The sequence below is a fragment of the Bicyclus anynana genome, chromosome 20 (assembly GCF_947172395.1).
Source record: "Bicyclus anynana chromosome 20, ilBicAnyn1.1, whole genome shotgun sequence".
NCBI classification, from domain to species: domain Eukaryota; kingdom Metazoa; phylum Arthropoda; class Insecta; order Lepidoptera; family Nymphalidae; genus Bicyclus; species Bicyclus anynana.
The window spans coordinates 914085-922948 of NC_069102.1; positions in this window are offsets into that span (position 1 = coordinate 914085).

Sequence of the window (8864 nt, forward strand, 5' to 3'; positions counted from 1 at the left end):
CAGGGAGCCGTTGGACGCAGGCGGTTCAAGACTGTGGTGTTCGAAAGACCTATGTCAGGCAGTGGACGTCCATCGGCTGAGAATGATGAAAATTTTTAAAATAAAGTCTTCCATCGAACTGACAGACAGTCTGTCTGTCAGCTTGCTATTCTAAAATAAAGTGATTCATGAGGAAGGCTTAGGTGTTTATAATTTGACAAAATCAAAACTGTAACTGTGATGAAGGAAAAGCATCGTGAGGAAACCTGCCAATCCGGGATAGGGCCAGCGTGGTGGACTATTAACCTAACGCCGCTCATTCTGTGAGGAGATTCGTGCTCGATAGTGAGCCGAATGTGTGTTTTCAATGATGAATTTGATAAGGTTTTGTGTTAGTTACTATAACGATAATAATTGCTGGAAGTGTCGGAAATAGTCCTTAGAATTTCCATTGAAAACGCCTGTCTTTTGAGAAATAACAAAACAATGCATGACCAACATCAGTATTGGTCAAAAATGATACGTGATCACCATTGCAATACTTTTGTACACCAAGATTTCTCCTAAGTATGTGCCCAACCCTTTTAACCTTTTCAGCTTTGCAATGCATTGAGTTATAAGTATAGGACCTATAGTATCGATCCCCGCATGCTATAAATAAAAGGTAGACTTTTCTGACAGTCTGTCATAAAAGTTGCAGGGGGTCCGGAAGGCGTCGAGACAAACTTTTACAAACATTCGCTTTGATGTAGCTTATTATTAAAATGTTAAATTGAATAGGTATCGTAAAATAGATCGCATCGGTTATAATAACACTGAACGATACTGTAGCGTGGTACAATTTGTAAAAATTTAGCGACTTAATCAAAATAAAAATTAATTTATTTCAAGTAGACTTAGTTTACAAGTACTTTTGAGATTAAAATCAGCGTCTGTTCATTAAATTAATTTTGCTTCTTGTATGAAGATGAAAGCTGACTCATCATTTCATCATAATAAAATATTCTGCATAATATGATCTGCTTTACTTTTCTTAAAGTAGAGGATTTTTCTTATAGATTCAATTGACGTGATAATAATGGTTTGCTCCGTAATAATATGCCTCCTTGGTTCAGTGGTTAACCCTTGTGGCTTCTGATGACGATGGTCCTGGATTAGAGTACTGGGTCAAGCTATAAAATAATGACCTTTTGTTCTTCTATGATTATTTGTTAAAGTTGAAAGTGGGAAGTTGAAAGAATTGTGAAGTACTACTGTCCCCCTGTCGTCCCCGGTGTTTTTTGGTCTACAATGATCCCTGAGCCCTAATAATGAATGATGAATGACCAGATGATAATTAATTATTATTTAACTCTCCAATACATGGAAGCGTAGCAACGCTATCAATTACAGCCTGAAAGTTTCTCGATAGAAAAAGCTAAATATTTAGATAATGTAAATGGTTTTATATAACGAATAAAGTTTATATAGTTAGTTCGATCCAAGTGTCGAACTCAAAACAAAATGAAATAATACTATTTATCGCTTGTAACTTAGAACACCCGAATAAAATAATAACAAGCTTTGGAAACCCGTTACAATATTAAATTTACATTATTATAGGGAATAATTTAGTGTCTGCATTTGATGAGGAACCGGGAGCTATCGGTTCCAGACTGCCTTACCAAAGGGTCACAGGTTCATATTGCAAGTCACTATCATCGTTATCATTTGCTATCATCATCATTATCACCATAATTAATTTGGAAATTTATTGAGTATGCCAAAATTAACGCAAGATTTGTATTTTCCTTTATTTTTGCAGTAAATTGTTGGCAATCCTGAAAAAAAAAAATGTTTTTGGTGAGGAAGATGGCTTGTAAAGAAAACAACCATGGTTCGCTCGTTCATAATGTTTTCCGTCTCCCCACGTAAATCTATATATATAAAAATGAATTGCTGTTCGTTAGTCTCGCTAAAACTCGAGAACGGCTGAACGGATTTATCTCATCTTGGTCTTGAAATGTTCGTGTAGGTATAGGGAAGGTTTAAAAGGAGATGAGAGGATGAGAAAAATTAGAATAATAGCTGGGAAAACCATAAAATCAACCATTTTCTATTTCCCATATAAACGTTTGAGTTTAAAGTAGGAGTAGGAGTAGGTTAGGGGTAGAATAGAGGTAGGGTAGGGGTAGAGTAATATAGAGTAGGGATAGGGAAGAAGTGCACATAAGTCAAAGCGAAGCTTGACCGGGTCCGCTAGTCATGAATAAATATTCTGTTTCTAGGCCCAAAGACTAACTAACTAGGTAATGCGAAATCAACAAATATTATAGAACTAACAAAATATATGAAATCGTACCATACCTGTGTATATTTGGGGGTATGAAACAAAATAATTAAAGGCGGAACAATATAATACGGCTGAATACTGTAGCCCACGCCTCGCGTCTACGTTACATGCTCGCGTGACGTTTCCGAATTTGGCCAATTAACAAACAAACACCCGTCAATCACGAGCGCTCCCCTCGTGCGCTTACAGCTGATTTTGATTTTTAAAAGCTATTGTGAAACCTTTTGTGCTACATGCTCGCCTGGTAGCAACGTCTGGTTACTGGTTTATTTCTGGTTTGTATGATGATGGTTTTGTTTTGGTTCTAGTTGTAATTTGATGGATGGAGAGTTTGCGATAGCTAGATAGTTATATAGAGATACCTCATTTTAGGAGGATTGAAAGTTTGTCAACTTATACTCTACCTGTGTTATTCTGATACTGCTGATTAAGATTTTTATAAGATATCGTCAAAACTTTTGTGCTACATGCTCGCCTGGTAGCAACGTCTGGTTACTGGATTATTTCTGGTTTGTATGATGATGGTTTTGTTTTGGTTCTAGTTGTAATTTGATGGATTGCGATAGCTAGATAGATAGATATATAGATATACCTCATTTTAGGATTGAAAGTTTCTCAGCTTATGATCTACCTATGTTTGTCTATTACTGCTGATTAAGATTTTTATAAGATATCGTCAAAACTTTTGTGCTACATGCTCGCCTGGTAGCAACGTCTGGATACTGATTTATTTCTGGTTTTTATGATGGCGGTTTTTTTTTTGGTTCTAGTTGTAATTTGATGGACGGAGAGTTTGCGATAGCTAGATAGATAGATATATAGAGATACCTCATTTTAGGAGGATTGAAATTTTGTCAGCTTATGCTCTACCTATGTTTGTCTATTACTGCTGATTAAGATTTTTAAAAGATATCGTCAAAACTTTTGTGCTTTATGCTCGCCTGGTAGCAACGTCTGGTTACTGATTTATTTCTGGTTTTTAAATATGGCGGCTTTGTTGTATGATTAGTTCTAGTGTTAAGGTTGCGAATGGAAACTACGCGGGTGAAACCGCGGGTTTGCTAGTAGATGAAATAAACAGTAACCGTTGAAAGAAGTTGCTACTAGGCGACCATAAAGCATAAAAGGCGTTAACGTCGGCTGATGCACCATACTTCCTCAGTCCGACTGATGTTGGAAGGTGTTGACCAGTCCACATAATATAGGAGCCGAACTACTTAAACAAAATTTTTTAAACTAAAAAAATAAAACTTTTATTTTTTCGTACATAGTAATTCAAATAATTCCGACTATCCATGTAAACACGCCTTTATTTATTCTTGCATTTTAAAATTTTAAAGTTTGGCTACGTCATTATTATAAGGATGCGTATAAGGGACACATTTGAAGATACAAAATAAATATTATTTACTCCGAAAATATTAATTTTAGAACACATGTTCTTTGAAAATTTTTAATTAATTTTCGATAAAGAATATAACCCCAGAGTTATAGGAAGTACTCCCCAGTACCCTGTATAATTTATACTAAATAATTGTTGGCAGAAAGTAAAGGAGATAGTCCATTTCAGGTCCACTCCTGTACACCGTATCATTAAAATTTTAAAAATACAAGGATTTTATTAAAATCTAAATAAGTGAATAAATCTAACTAAATAATTAAATTAAAACCCAAGTTTTTAAGTTATATCAAGATGGCGCCCTTAAAGAAAATATGACATCATAATTGACAGCAAACGTCAAAACGACTACTGCATTAAAAACGTCATCAATCCGCCATTAATACCCATATTGGTGTTGCATTTATTGGGAGAGAATGAATATTATTTCGAAAGAAGTAAAGTAAATTCGTAGATTTGTATACGTCACGATGAAGTTATTATAAGTTGTAGCGTACAAACAACATAGCATAAATGTATTTGTAGTATAGAAAATAAGATGCGCAATTTGTAGTTCAATATATTCGAAGCTATTTATTAACTTGCAATAAGGAAAAAAAGAGGTCGCTCGCTGTAGTTCAAGATGAAACCTTGAGCAAGGCACCGCGGGTATTCACTCCGTGCACCGTGCGCCGCCCACGGGCCGATGACCTTCAACCTTCGCCAGACTTCGATGCTACTTATAGTAGAGGAGCCGAAGAGGGGATTTTTGTAGTTACTCGAGCGCGGCAGATAAACATAAGGGACTATGCCTTACACTTTGTCGAATACCTCCACCGAGTAAGCCCTTAATATTGGTGGGTACGTTTAGGGCAACCAAAAAAAAACTAACTTCATAAATACTCAACCAGCACGTCAGATTAAGATAAGGTAGGTGAGTTGATAGCTAAAAACTGCACATTTCGAAAATCTGACGATTTGAGCGTAACGAAATGGAATGGGAGGGTTTCAAAGTTACAAAATTAAACCCTTATATTTTAGTGCTCGAGGTACGAGTGCGATTAATTTTTTACTTATTTTTAAGGAAATAATCTCCTAATTAATCGCAAAAATTTTCTTACAATTTCAGTAAGCCAAAGTAAAAAAAATTGTTTTTAAAGTCTGTAGTTTTTTTTTCCACCGCTAAAAGCGGAAAAGTAAATAACCATTTATTCTTCTTATAATTTAATCTACCAAATGTAATCGGTCTCAATGACGCTCGAGTAACTGCAAATTTAGCATCCCGGGTTCCCCTACTATTACTCTAAGTTTCTTTCTAATAGGCTTATTGCAATTGGACTGAGCTGCTACACCCAGACATAATTGTATATTTTATGGCCAAAATTCAAAATTCATTTATTTCAAGTAGGCTCAGTTTACAAGCACTTTTGATACGTCAGTTGACTTTATGTAAAGATTCTACCACCGGTTCGGAAGGCAGGTTCTGCTGAGAACAAACCGGCAAGAAACTCAACAGTTGCTCTTTTGAAAAAATCATACAATATTATAATTTACAGTTGAAGATAACATTACAATTCCTTATAGTTTTACTTCCTGTGTGAAGGTGGAAGCTGATCCAATGGCCTCCAAGCATCTTTATCATTGAGGAACTCATCAATGGTGTAGTAACCTCGATTAAGTATTTTTTTTGACACATTGCTTAAAGCTATGCATTGGCAGGTCCATCACAGTCTTGGGGATCTTGTTATAGAAGAGTACACCCAAACCTACAAAATATTTTTTTACTCTTTGGAGGTCAGGCTACGCTCCTACCCTCAGAATACATCAGTAGCCAAGTTCAGCCGTCATTATAAAGCACACTTTCTGCCATAAAATTGTACCTACCTGTATAGCACGGCACACAACACAGCATACAATAGATAAGACTGACAAATCGCTTGCTCATGAAATTACGCCAAAAAAGAGTAATTTCAATGGCTTCATCTTCATATGCGATCACATCTTCTGGAGTTTTCTGTATTCTGAGCTAGAGACTAGCCTACGATTTTACATACTTAGTTCGCGTTCCCGCGGGAAAACAGGGATAAAGCCCGTCACTGACAAATATCGTTCTGTTGATAAATTTAAAAAAAAATCGGCTTAGTAGATCCAGAGATTATCACTCTCACAAACTTTACCTTTTTTAATTCTTTACAATATCGAATACAATCTCACCTGATAGTTAGTGATGAGGCAAACTTTCATGGAAGCAGGCTAACTTGTTAGGAGGAGGATGAAAATCAACACTTGATCATCGTACCGGAACGTTAAATCGCTTGGCGGTACGTCTTTGTCGGTAGGGTGGTAACTAGCCACGGCCGAAGCCTGCCACAAGCCAAACCTGGACCAATTAAGAAAACCTCAACGTCGACCTATTTAGGTATAGATTATTTCGCTAGAAATCGTTTGATATTAAATTTTAAGAGTATCTAACGTAGGGTCGACATAATTTCTCAAGATAAAACTGACGAATCCCTACGAGCAGGTAACCCAGAAGGCTTTTTTTCGTCAACTACCGCAAAATAACGCCTGCTTCTATTCAATACTGAAACTCAATATAAAAACACAAAGTCGTAAGCTTAATTCTGCCATAAAAACGCCCTTAAAGCTAAGCGAAGCGTGGGAAATCCATCTAATGACTGAAACTGGGCCACACGTCCGCCATATTTAAATTAGTCTAGCTAGCAAAGAGGTTTCTTTCATGCTGGCACGGTTCAACTGAGGCAGCCGACATGAAACAGTCATCAGGGCACATGTAATAGAACATTAAACACCCATATATTTATTATAACCATAAATCGGTCTACATGCTTCGAGGTGCATCGCTGAACCGCGGGCAAAGTGCACTGCACTTAAATCCTAATCCCGCAATCGATTTACAACTTTAAAACAATTCCAATTAAAGTTTAAAATCACTTGCAAGTTTTACAGTCGTTGTACCGTTTAGATTGTAGGACGAGTATCGGTGATCATATTCTGGAATGCACCTTAATGCGAGTAAATAAATCACATTTTTCGACGCTATCTACAAATCCTTCTCAATTTTATGGCGTCAGGATGATTTTTTGAATGTGTACGCAATAATTTGGATGGTAAAGTTGATAGTTGAATGTAATTATGTATTGATTTGTGTCGTTTTGGAATTGGAGGCAGGAAAATTGACCTCAGCTGTGGTGTCCCCGTAAATATTTGCGTCGGACACGGTTCTCGCCAAGCAGTAAAGGATTAGAAGATGAGACGTCTGAATTTTGAAGATGTGTTTGATTTTGTTAAAGCTAGACTGAAATATAGTGCAGTAGTTTGTGGGGATTTAGATGGAAAGTTCTTCGGACAAATCGGTATTGTTTTTGAAGAGCTCGCACAGATATTTCTGTGAACAGATTTTTGCTTCAGATATTTTAAAGGTAATTTTATATCTATGATTATAATATATTTAAAATTAAGAACTAATACATTTTTAGAACCGATTATTTTACTATTAAAAAATGTGATGCACTGTTTCTTTAAACACAATAATGTGCAATTTGTAATTTAGCATTGACATTAGTCTAACTAATGACTATGGGTTACTATTGACCTTGTATGCTATAAAGAAATTGAATATTGTGTGTCTCAATTTTTTTCTAAAAGGACATTAGGATAGAAAAAAAATAAGAGTAAGTAAAATCTTATTTTTAAAAAAAATAATTTTCAGGAATAGGTGATAGAAAGTGAAAAACCATAGATCATAATAGAATATTCTATAAGCATTACCCTTGAGCAGTTTTTCTTCTTTATCTCATATCCATATTCGGCACACTGTTGAACTCGAGTCAAGTTAGGCAATATAGTCCACCATGCTTGCCCAATGGAGATTGGCAGACTTCAGAGATGCAGAGAATTAGGAAAATTATCAGGTAAGTGAGCAGGTTTCCTCACGATGTTTTTCCTTCACCGTTTTATACACGAGGTGATATTTAATTTATTAAAATGCACATAACTGAAAAGTTCGAGATGCATGCCCGAACCGGATTCGAACCTACAACCTCCGGAATCGGAGACAGAGGTCATCTCTACTGGGTACAGCTTCTTTCCGGGGTTGAACCCAGGACCTCCGTCTTAAAAATCCACCGCGCATACCACTGCGCCACGGAGGCCTTCAATATAAAACAAACATACATCTAGTTCACAAGGAACGTGAACCCAGCAGTCAGATTCGCCCGATGCAAGGTGATTTTGAAATCGCATGCACGCGTAATGTAAACGTTGCAAAATAAAATAAACATTGTCTGTTTACGACGCCCAAATATATTCCTTGCTATGCTATGTTGTGTTATGTTGTGCACTCATTGATCCCGTGGTATACTGACTATAATAATCAAGAGTCGGATACAGAAGGCAGTGATTCTTGAGACGGCGCGTATTGTGAGAAGGTTCCTCACTCTGGAGCCCTGACCACCGGTTGCTTGGGCACTCAAATGTCCCGCAGCGGGAGGGTTGATTTTTTTTATAAATTTTTGTGTGTTAGTTAAGTGTTTTGAATTATATTTTTTGATTAGAAGATTAGAATTAGAGAACATTGTTAAAAAAAGATAAATAAATGAATGAGAAAAAAAAAATTACTAAGAATAATGAAGTCAACGTTTGAAAAAGAAGAATCAACAATAAATAATTATCTACCTATACTCATGATCATGATGGGACCAGACCTTCCCCTTTTTATAAAAAAATGAAATTTGTCTATGCTATGAACGTAAGTAAGTACGATAGGTAGCTATAGACCATGGTGGCCTTGGGAGGTAGCAGGTTTCAAGGGTTTCAAGCCTTAATCTTCAAATTATAAAACGTACTTTTTGTTGTGATATTATCTACGAGATATCATTAAGCTATCGTGTCTCAAAAAACATTAAACAACGTGAAAGAGTAACAAACATTCATATCATCAAAATCATCAGTTTTTGCTAATCTCGGGAAACCATGGATTTTTTCGAGATAAAAAAAGTAGCCTATGTGTCGATCCAGAGTAAAATCTATTTTCAATCTAAATTTCAGCCAAATCGCTTCTGTAGTAGCGGCGTTAAAGAGTAACAAACATCCATACAAACTGTCGCGTTTATAATATTAGTAGGATTTGAAATGTGATTTTGAAACCACTAG